We start from the raw sequence: 12,184 nt of genomic DNA on the forward strand, positions 1-12,184 counted from the left end.
ACAACGTGATACATCGTTTTAGATCGAAACTAGCAAGATTCACGAGCATCGATTTTTCAAGTCTTCGAAGAGTAGACGAGATAGAGGTGTAAACTTGTTCTCTCAGAACTGCGCGAAAACTTGTATTACGGCTCAAAACGAGATACATCGTTTTAGATCGAAACTAGCAAGATTCACGGGCATCGATTTTACAAGTCTTCGAAGAGTAGACGAGAGAAAGGTGTAAACTTTTTCTCTCAGAACTGCGCGAAAACTTGTATTCCGGCTCAAAACAACGGGATACATCGTTTTAGATCGAAACTAGCAAGATTCACGAGCATCGATTTGTTTACAAGTCGTCGACGAGTAGAAGAGAGAAACGTGTAAACTTTTTCTCTCAGAACTGCGCGAAAACTTGTATTACGGCTCAAAACAACGAGATACATCGTTTTAGATCGAAACTCGCAAGATTCACGGGCATCGATTTTACAAGTCTTCGAAGAGTAGACGAGAGAAAGGTGTAAACTTTTTCTCTCAGAACTGCGCGAAAACTTGTATTCCGGCTCAAAACAACGGGATACATCGTTTTAGATCGAAACTAGCAAGATTCACGAGCATCGATTTGTTTACAAGTCGTCGACAAGTAGACGAGAGAAAGGTGTAAACTTTTTCTCTCAGAACTGAGCGAAAACTTGTATTCCGGCTCAAAACAGCGGAATACATCGTTTTAGATCGAAACTAGCAAGATTCACGAGCATCGATTTTACAAGTCCTCGAAGAGTAGACGAGAGAAAGGTGTAAACTTTTTCTCTCAGAACTGCGCGAAAACTTGTATTCCGGCTCAAAACAACGGGATTCATCGTTTTAGATCGAAACTAGCAAGATTCACGAGCATCGATTTTACAAGTCCTCGAAGAGTAGACGAGAGAAAGGTGTAAACTTTTTCTCTCAGAACTGCGCGAAAACTTGTATTCCGGCTCAAAACAACGGGATACATCGTTTTAGATCGAAACTAGCAAGATTCACGAGCATCGATTTGTTTACAAGTCGTCGACGAGTAGAAGAGAGAAACGTGTAAACTTTTTCTCTCAGAACTGCGCGAAAACTTGTATTACGGCTCAAAACAACGAGATGCATCGTTTTAGATCGAAACTCGCAAGATTCACGGGCATCGATTTTACAAGTCTTCGAAGAGTAGACGAGAGAAAGGTGTAAACTTTTTCTCTCAGAACTGCGCGAAAACTTGTATTCCGGCTCAAAACAACGGGATACATCGTTTTAGATCGAAACTAGCAAGATTCACGAGCATCGATTTGTTTACAAGTCGTCGACAAGTAGACGAGAGAAAGGTGTAAACTTTTTCTCTCAGAACTGAGCGAAAACTTGTATTCCGGCTCAAAACAGCGGAATACATCGTTTTAGATCGAAACTAGCAAGATTCACGAGCATCGATTTTACAAGTCGTCGAAGAGTAGACGAGAGAAAGGTGTAAACTTTTTCTCTCAGAACTGCGCGAAAACTTGTATTCCGGCTCAAAACAACGGGATTCATCGTTTTAGATCGAAACTAGCAAGATTCACGAGCATCGATTTTACAAGTCCTCGAAGAGTAGACGAGAGAAAGGTGTAAACTTTTTCTCTCAGAACTGCACAAAAACTTGTATTCCGGCTCAAAACAACGGGATACATCGTTTTAGGTCGAAACTAGCATGATTCACGAGCATCGATTTTACAAGTCGTCGAATAGTAGACGAGAGAAAGGTGCAAACTTTTTCTCTCAGAACTGCGCGAAAACTTGTATTCCGGCTCAAAACAACGGGATACATCGTTTTAGGTCGAAACTAGCATGATTCACGAGCATCGATTTTACAAGTCGTCGAATAGTAGACGAGAGAAAGGTGTAAACTTTTTCTCTCAGAACTGCGCGAAAACTTGTATTGCGACTCAAAACAACGTGATACATCGTTTTAGATCGAAACTAGCAAGATTCACGAGCATCGATTTTTCAAGTCTTCGAAGAGTAGACGAGATAGAGGTGTAAACTTGTTCTCTCAGAACTGCGCGAAAACTTGTATTACGGCTCAAAACGAGATACATCGTTTTAGATCGAAACTAGCAAGATTCACGGGCATCGATTTTACAAGTCTTCGAAGAGCAGACGAGAGAAAGGTGTAAACTTTTTCTCTCAGAACTGCGCGAAAACTTGTATTCCGGCTCAAAACAACGGGATACATCGTTTTAGATCGAAACTAGCAAGATTCACGAGCATCGATTTGTTTACAAGTCGTCGACGAGTAGAAGAGAGAAACGTGTAAACTTTTTCTCTCAGAACTGCGCGAAAACTTGTATTACGGCTCAAAACAACGAGATACATCGTTTTAGATCGAAACTCGCAAGATTCACGGGCATCGATTTTACAAGTCTTCGAAGAGTAGACGAGAGAAAGGTGTAAACTTTTTCTCTCAGAACTGCGCGAAAACTTGTATTCCGGCTCAAAACAACGGGATACATCGTTTTAGATCGAAACTAGCAAGATTCACGAGCATCGATTTGTTTACAAGTCGTCGACAAGTAGACGAGAGAAAGGTGTAAACTTTTTCTCTCAGAACTGAGCGAAAACTTGTATTCCGGCTCAAAACAGCGGAATACATCGTTTTAGATCGAAACTAGCAAGATTCACGAGCATCGATTTTACAAGTCCTCGAAGAGTAGACGAGAGAGAGGTGTAAACTTTTTCTCTCAGAACTGCACGAAAACTTGTATTCCGGCTCAAAACAACGGGATACATCGTTTTAGATCGAAACTAGCAAGATTCACGAGCATCGCTTTTACAAGTCGTCGATGAGTACACGAAAGAAAGGTGTTAACTTTTTTTCTCAGAACTGCGCGAAAACTTGTATACCGGCTCAAAAAAACGGGATACATAGTTTTAGATCGAAACTAGCAAGATTCACGAGCATCGATTTTACAAGTCGTCGAAGAGTAGACGAGAGAAAGGTGTAAATTTTTTCTCTCAGAACTTCGCGAAAACTTGTATTCCGGCTCAAAACAACGGGATACATCGTTTTAGATCGAAACTAGCAAGATTCACGAGCATCGATTTTACAAGTCGTCGAAGAGTAGACGAGAGAAAGGTGTAAACTTTTTCTCTCAGAACTGCGCAAAAACTTGTATTCCGGCTCAAAACAACGGAATACATCGTTTTAGATCGAAACTAGCAAGATTCACGAGCATCGATTTTACAAGTCGTCGAAGAGTAGACGAGAGAAAGGTGTAAACTTTTTCTCTCAGAACTGCGCGAAAACTTGTATTCCGGCTCAAAACAACGGGATTCATCGTTTTAGATCGAAACTAGCAAGATTCACGAGCATCGATTTTACAAGTCCTCGAAGAATAGACGAGAAAGGTGTAAACTTTTTCTCTCAGAACTGCACGAAAACTTGTATTCCGGCTCAAAACAACGGGATACATCGTTTTAGGTCGAAACTAGCATGATTCACGAGCATCGATTTTACAAGTCGTCGAATAGTAGACGAGAGAAAGGTGTAAACTTTTTCTCTCAGAACTGCGCGAAAACTTGTATTGCGACTCAAAACAACGTGATACATCGTTTTAGATCGAAACTAGCAAGATTCACGAGAATCCATTTTACAAGTCCTCGAAGAGTAGACGAGAGAAAGGTGTAAACTTTTTCTCTCAGAACTACGCGAAAACTTCTATTCCAGCTCAAAACAACGAGATACATCGTTGTAGATCGAAACTAGCAAGATTCACGAGCATTGATTTTACAAGTCGTCGAAGAGTAGACGAGAGAAAGGTGTAAACTTTTTCTCTCAGAACTGCCCGAAAACTTGTATTCCGGCTCAAAACAACGGAATACATCGTTTTAGATCGAAACTAGCAAGATTCACGAGCATCGATTTTACAACTCGTCGAAGAGTAAACGAGAGAAAGGTGTAAATGTTTTCTCTCAGAACTGCACGAAAACTTGAATTCCGGCTCAAAACAACGGAATACATCGTTTTAGATCGAAACTAGCAAGATTCACGAGCATCGATTTTACAAGTCGTCGAAGAGTAGACGAGAGAAAGGTGTAAACTTTTTCTCTCAGAACTGCGCGAAAACTTGTATTCCGGCTCAAAACAACGGGATTCATCGTTTTAGATCGAAACTAGCAAGATTCACGAGCATCGATCTTACAAGTCCTCGAAGAGTAGACGAGAGAAAGGTGTAAACTTTTTCTCTCAGAACTGCACAAAAACTTGTATTCCGGCTCAAAACAACGGGATACATCGTTTTAGGTCGAAACTAGCATGATTCACGAGCATCGATTTTACAAGTCGTCAAATAGTAGACGAGAGAAAGGTGCAAACTTTTTCTCTCAGAACTGCGCGAAAACTTGTATTCCGGCTCAAAACAACGGGATACATCGTTTTAGGTCGAAACTAGCATGATTCACGAGCATCGATTTTACAAGTCGTCGAATAGTAGACGAGAGAAAGGTGTAAACTTTTTCTCTCAGAACTGCGCGAAAACTTGTATTCCGCCTCAAAACAACGGGATACATCGTTTTAGGTCGAAACTAGCATGATTCACGAGCATCGATTTTACAAGTCGTCGAATAGTAACGAGAGAAAGGTGTAAACATTTTCTCTCAGAACTGCGCGAAAACTTGTATTGCGACTCAAAACAACGTGATACATCGTTTTAGATCGAAACTAGCAAGATTCACGAGCATCGATTTTTCAAGTCTTCGAAGAGTAGACGAGATAGAGGTGTAAACTTGTTCTCTCAGAACTGCGCGAAAACTTGTATTACGGCTCAAAACGAGATACATCGTTTTAGATCGAAACTAGCAAGATTCACGGGCATCGATTTTACAAGTCTTCGAAGAGTAGACGAGAGAAAGGTGTAAACTTTTTCTCTCAGAACTGCGCGAAAACTTGTATTCCGGCTCAAAACAACGGGATACATCGTTTTAGATCGAAACTAGCAAGATTCACGAGCATCGATTTGTTTACAAGTCGTCGACGAGTAGAAGAGAGAAACGTGTAAACTTTTTCTCTCAGAACTGCGCGAAAACTTGTATTACGGCTCAAAACAACGAGATACATCGTTTTAGATCGAAACTCGCAAGATTCACGGGCATCGATTTTACAAGTCTTCGAAGAGTAGACGAGAGAAAGGTGTAAACTTTTTCTCTCAGAACTGCGCGAAAACTTGTATTCCGGCTCAAAACAACGGGATACATCGTTTTAGATCGAAACTAGCAAGATTCACGAGCATCGATTTTACAAGTCGTCGAATAGTAGACGAGAGAAAGGTGCAAACTTTTTCTCTCAGAACTGCGCGAAAACTTGTATTCCGGCTCAAAACAACGGGATACATCGTTTTAGGTCGAAACTAGCATGATTCACGAGCATCGATTTTACAAGTCGTCGAATAGTAGACGAGAGAAAGGTGTAAACTTTTTCTCTCAGAACTGCGCGAAAACTTGTATTGCGACTCAAAACAACGTGATACATCGTTTTAGATCGAAACTAGCAAGATTCACGAGCATCGATTTTTCAAGTCTTCGAAGAGTAGACGAGATAGAGGTGTAAACTTGTTCTCTCAGAACTGCGCGAAAACTTGTATTACGGCTCAAAACGAGATACATCGTTTTAGATCGAAACTAGCAAGATTCACGGGCATCGATTTTACAAGTCTTCGAAGAGTAGACGAGAGAAAGGTGTAAACTTTTTCTCTCAGAACTGCGCGAAAACTTGTATTCCGGCTCAAAACAACGGGATACATCGTTTTAGATCGAAACTAGCAAGATTCACGAGCATCGATTTGTTTACAAGTCGTCGACGAGTAGAAGAGAGAAACGTGTAAACTTTTTCTCTCAGAACTGCGCGAAAACTTGTATTACGGCTCAAAACAACGAGATACATCGTTTTAGATCGAAACTCGCAAGATTCACGGGCATCGATTTTACAAGTCTTCGAAGAGTAGACGAGAGAAAGGTGTAAACTTTTTCTCTCAGAACTGCGCGAAAACTTGTATTCCGGCTCAAAACAACGGGATACATCGTTTTAGATCGAAACTAGCAAGATTCACGAGCATCGATTTGTTTACAAGTCGTCGACAAGTAGACGAGAGAAAGGTGTAAACTTTTTCTCTCAGAACTGAGCGAAAACTTGTATTCCGGCTCAAAACAGCGGAATACATCGTTTTAGATCGAAACTAGCAAGATTCACGAGCATCGATTTTACAAGTCCTCGAAGAGTAGACGAGAGAGAGGTGTAAACTTTTTCTCTCAGAACTGCACGAAAACTTGTATTCCGGCTCAAAACAACGGGATACATCGTTTTAGATCGAAACTAGCAAGATTCACGAGCATCGCTTTTACAAGTCGTCGATGAGTACACGAAAGAAAGGTGTTAACTTTTTTTCTCAGAACTGCGCGAAAACTTGTATACCGGCTCAAAAAAACGGGATACATAGTTTTAGATCGAAACTAGCAAGATTCACGAGCATCGATTTTACAAGTCGTCGAAGAGTAGACGAGAGAAAGGTGTAAATTTTTTCTCTCAGAACTTCGCGAAAACTTGTATTCCGGCTCAAAACAACGGGATACATCGTTTTAGATCGAAACTAGCAAGATTCACGAGCATCGATTTTACAAGTCGTCGAAGAGTAGACGAGAGAAAGGTGTAAACTTTTTCTCTCAGAACTGCGCAAAAACTTGTATTCCGGCTCAAAACAACGGAATACATCGTTTTAGATCGAAACTAGCAAGATTCACGAGCATCGATTTTACAAGTCGTCGAAGAGTAGACGAGAGAAAGGTGTAAACTTTTTCTCTCAGAACTGCGCGAAAACTTGTATTCCGGCTCAAAACAACGGGATTCATCGTTTTAGATCGAAACTAGCAAGATTCACGAGCATCGATTTTACAAGTCCTCGAAGAATAGACGAGAAAGGTGTAAACTTTTTCTCTCAGAACTGCACGAAAACTTGTATTCCGGCTCAAAACAACGGGATACATCGTTTTAGGTCGAAACTAGCATGATTCACGAGCATCGATTTTACAAGTCGTCGAATAGTAGACGAGAGAAAGGTGTAAACTTTTTCTCTCAGAACTGCGCGAAAACTTGTATTGCGACTCAAAACAACGTGATACATCGTTTTAGATCGAAACTAGCAAGATTCACGAGAATCGATTTTACAAGTCCTCGAAGAGTAGACGAGAGAAAGGTGTAAACTTTTTCTCTCAGAACTACGCGAAAACTTCTATTCCAGCTCAAAACAACGAGATACATCGTTGTAGATCGAAACTAGCAAGATTCACGAGCATTGATTTTACAAGTCGTCGAAGAGTAGACGAGAGAAAGGTGTAAACTTTTTCTCTCAGAACTGCCCGAAAACTTGTATTCCGGCTCAAAACAACGGAATACATCGTTTTAGATCGAAACTAGCAAGATTCACGAGCATCGATTTTACAACTCGTCGAAGAGTAAACGAGAGAAAGGTGTAAATGTTTTCTCTCAGAACTGCACGAAAACTTGAATTCCGGCTCAAAACAACGGAATACATCGTTTTAGATCGAAACTAGCAAGATTCACGAGCATCGATTTTACAAGTCGTCGAAGAGTAGACGAGAGAAAGGTGTAAACTTTTTCTCTCAGAACTGCGCGAAAACTTGTATTCCGGCTCAAAACAACGGGATTCATCGTTTTAGATCGAAACTAGCAAGATTCACGAGCATCGATCTTACAAGTCCTCGAAGAGTAGACGAGAGAAAGGTGTAAACTTTTTCTCTCAGAACTGCACAAAAACTTGTATTCCGGCTCAAACAACGGGATACATCGTTTTAGGTCGAAACTAGCATGATTCACGAGCATCGATTTTACAAGTCGTCGAATAGTAGACGAGAGAAAGGTGCAAACTTTTTCTCTCAGAACTGCGCGAAAACTTGTATTCCGGCTCAAAACAACGGGATACATCGTTTTAGGTCGAAACTAGCATGATTCACGAGCATCGATTTTACAAGTCGTCGAATAGTAGACGAGAGAAAGGTGTAAAATTTTTCTCTCAGAACTGCGCGAAAACTTGTATTCCGCCTCAAAACAACGGGATACATCGTTTTAGGTCGAAACTAGCATGATTCACGAGCATCGATTTTACAAGTCGTCGAATAGTAACGAGAGAAAGGTGTAAACTTTTTCTCTCAGAACTGCGCGAAAACTTGTATTGCGACTCAAAACAACGTGATACATCGTTTTAGATCGAAACTAGCAAGATTCACGAGCATCGATTTTTCAAGTCTTCGAAGAGTAGACGAGATAGAGGTGTAAACTTGTTCTCTCAGAACTGCGCGAAAACTTGTATTACGGCTCAAAACGAGATACATCGTTTTAGATCGAAACTAGCAAGATTCACGGGCATCGATTTTACAAGTCTTCGAAGAGTAGACGAGAGAAAGGTGTAAACTTTTTCTCTCAGAACTGCGCGAAAACTTGTATTCCGGCTCAAAACAACGGGATACATCGTTTTAGATCGAAACTAGCAAGATTCACGAGCATCGATTTGTTTACAAGTCGTCGACGAGTAGAAGAGAGAAACGTGTAAACTTTTTCTCTCAGAACTGCGCGAAAACTTGTATTACGGCTCAAAACAAGGAGATACATCGTTTTAGATCGAAACTCGCAAGATTCACGGGCATCGATTTTACAAGTCTTCGAAGAGTAGACGAGAGAAAGGTGTAAACTTTTTCTCTCAGAACTGCGCGAAAACTTGTATTCCGGCTCAAAACAACGGGATACATCGTTTTAGATCGAAACTAGCAAGATTCACGAGCATCGATTTGTTTACAAGTCGTCGACAAGTAGACGAGAGAAAGGTGTAAACTTTTTCTCTCAGAACTGAGCGAAAACTTGTATTCCGGCTCAAAACAGCGGAATACATCGTTTTAGATCGAAACTAGCAAGATTCACGAGCATCGATTTTACAAGTCCTCGAAGAGTAGACGAGAGAGAGGTGTAAACTTTTTCTCTCAGAACTGCACGAAAACTTGTATTCCGGCTCAAAACAACGGGATACATCGTTTTAGATCGAAACTAGCAAGATTCACGAGCATCGCTTTTACAAGTCGTCGATGAGTACACGAAAGAAAGGTGTTAACTTTTTTTCTCAGAACTGCGCGAAAACTTGTATACCGGCTCAAAAAAACGGGATACATAGTTTTAGATCGAAACTAGCAAGATTCACGAGCATCGATTTTACAAGTCGTCGAAGAGTAGACGAGAGAAAGGTGTAAATTTTTTCTCTCAGAACTTCGCGAAAACTTGTATTCCGGCTCAAAACAACGGGATACATCGTTTTAGATCGAAACTAGCAAGATTCACGAGCATCGATTTTACAAGTCGTCGAAGAGTAGACGAGAGAAAGGTGTAAACTTTTTCTCTCAGAACTGCGCAAAAACTTGTATTCCGGCTCAAAACAACGAAATACATCGTTTTAGATCGAAACTAGCAAGATTCACGAGCATCGATTTTACAAGTCGTCGAAGAGTAGACGAGAGAAAGGTGTAAACTTTTTCTCTCAGAACTGCGCGAAAACTTGTATTCCGGCTCAAAACAACGGGATTCATCGTTTTAGATCGAAACTAGCAAGATTCACGAGCATCGATTTTACAAGTCCTCGAAGAATAGACGAGAAAGGTGTAAACTTTTTCTCTCAGAACTGCACGAAAACTTGTATTCCGGCTCAAAACAACGGGATACATCGTTTTAGGTCGAAACTAGCATGATTCACGAGCATCGATTTTACAAGTCGTCGAATAGCAGACGAGAGAAAGGTGTAAACTTTTTCTCTCAGAACTGCGCGAAAACTTGTATTGCGACTCAAAACAACGTGATACATCGTTTTAGATCGAAACTAGCAAGATTCACGAGAATCGATTTTACAAGTCCTCGAAGAGTAGACGAGAAAAAGGTGTAAACTTTTTCTCTCAGAACTGCGCGAAAACTTCTATTCCAGCTCAAAACAACGAGATACATCGTTGTAGATCGAAACTAGCAAGATTCACGAGCATTGATTTTACAAGTCGTCGAAGAGTAGACGAGAGAAAGGTGTAAACTTTTTCTCTCAGAACTGCCCGAAAACTTGTATTCCGGCTCAAAACAACGGAATACATCGTTTTAGATCGAAACTAGCAAGATTCACGAGCATCGATTTTACAACTCGTCGAAGAGTAAACGAGAGAAAGGTGTAAATGTTTTCTCTCAGAACTGCACGAAAACTTGAATTCCGGCTCAAAACAACGGAATACATCGTTTTAGATCGAAACTAGCAAGATTCACGAGCATCGATTTTACAAGTCGTCGAAGAGTAGACGAGAGAAAGGTAAACTTTTTCTCTCAGAACTGCGCGAAAACTTGTATTCCGGCTCAAAACAACGGGATTCATCGTTTTAGATCGAAACTAGCAAGATTCACGAGCATCGATCTTACAAGTCCTCGAAGAGTAGACGAGAGAAAGGTGTAAACTTTTTCTCTCAGAACTGCACAAAAACTTGTATTCCGGCTCAAAACAACGGGATACATCGTTTTAGGTCGAAACTAGCATGATTCACGAGCATCGATTTTACAAGTCGTCGAATAGTAGACGAGAGAAAGGTGCAAACTTTTTCTCTCAGAACTGCGCGAAAACTTGTATTCCGGCTCAAAACAACGGGATACATCGTTTTAGGTCGAAACTAGCATGATTCACGAGCATCGATTTTACAAGTCGTCGAATAGTAGACGAGAGAAAGGTGTAAACTTTTTCTCTCAGAACTGCGCGAAAACTTGTATTGCGACTCAAAACAACGTGATACATCGTTTTAGATCGAAACTAGCAAGATTCACGAGCATCGATTTTTCAAGTCTTCGAAGAGTAGACGAGATAGAGGTGTAAACTTGTTCTCTCAGAACTGCGCGAAAACTTGTATTACGGCTCAAAACGAGATACATCGTTTTAGATCGAAACTAGCAAGATTCACGGGCATCGATTTTACAAGTCTTCGAAGAGTAGACGAGAGAAAGGTGTAAACTTTTTCTCTCAGAACTGCGCGAAAACTTGTATTCCGGCTCAAAACAACGGGATACATCGTTTTAGATCGAAACTAGCAAGATTCACGAGCATCGATTTGTTTACAAGTCGTCGACGAGTAGACGAGAGAAACGTGTAAACTTTTTCTCTCAGAACTGCGCGAAAACTTGTATTACGGCTCAAAACAACGACATACATCGTTTTAGATCGAAACTCGCAAGATTCACGGGCATCGATTTTACAAGTCTTCGAAGAGTAGACGAGAGAAAGGTGTAAACTTTTTCTCTCAGAACTGCGCGATAACTTGTATTCCGGCTCAAAACAACGGGATACATCGTTTTAGATCGAAACTAGCAAGATTCACGAGCATCGATTTGTTTACAAGTCGTCGACAAGTAGACGAGAGAAAGGTGTAAACTTTTTCTCTCAGAACTGAGCGAAAACTTGTATTCCGGCTCAAAACAGCGGAATACATCGTTTTAGATCGAAACTAGCAAGATTCACGAGCATCGATTTTACAAGTCCTCGAAGAGTAGACGAGAGAGAGGTGTAAACTTTTTCTCTCAGAACTGCACGAAAACTTGTATTCCGGCTCAAAACAACGGGATACATCGTTTTAGATCGAAACTAGCAAGATTCACGAGCATCGCTTTTACAAGTCGTCGATGAGTACACGAAAGAAAGGTGTAAACTTTTTTTCTCAGAACTGCGCGAAAACTTGTATACCGGCTCAAAAAAACGGGATACATCGTTTTAGATCGAAACTAGCAAGATTCACGAGCATCGATTTTACAAGTCGTCGAAGAGTAGACGAGAGAAAGGTGTAAATTTTTTCTCTCAGAACTTCGCGAAAACTTGTATTCCGGCTCAAAACAACGGGATACATCGTTTTAGATCGAAACTAGCAAGATTCACGAGCATTGATTTTACAAGTCGTCGAAGAGTAGACGAGAGAAAGGTGTAAACTTTTTCTCTCAGAACTGCGCAAAAACTTGTATTCCGGCTCAAAACAACGGAATACATCGTTTTAGATCGAAACTAGCAAGATTCACGAGCATCGATTTTACAAGTCGTCGAAGAGTAGACGAGAGAAAGGTGTAAACTTTTTCTCTCAGAACTGCGCGAAA

The sequence above is a fragment of the Amblyomma americanum genome, chromosome 8 (genome assembly GCF_052857255.1).
Source record: "Amblyomma americanum isolate KBUSLIRL-KWMA chromosome 8, ASM5285725v1, whole genome shotgun sequence".
In the NCBI taxonomy this organism is placed as follows: Eukaryota; Metazoa; Arthropoda; class Arachnida; order Ixodida; family Ixodidae; genus Amblyomma; species Amblyomma americanum.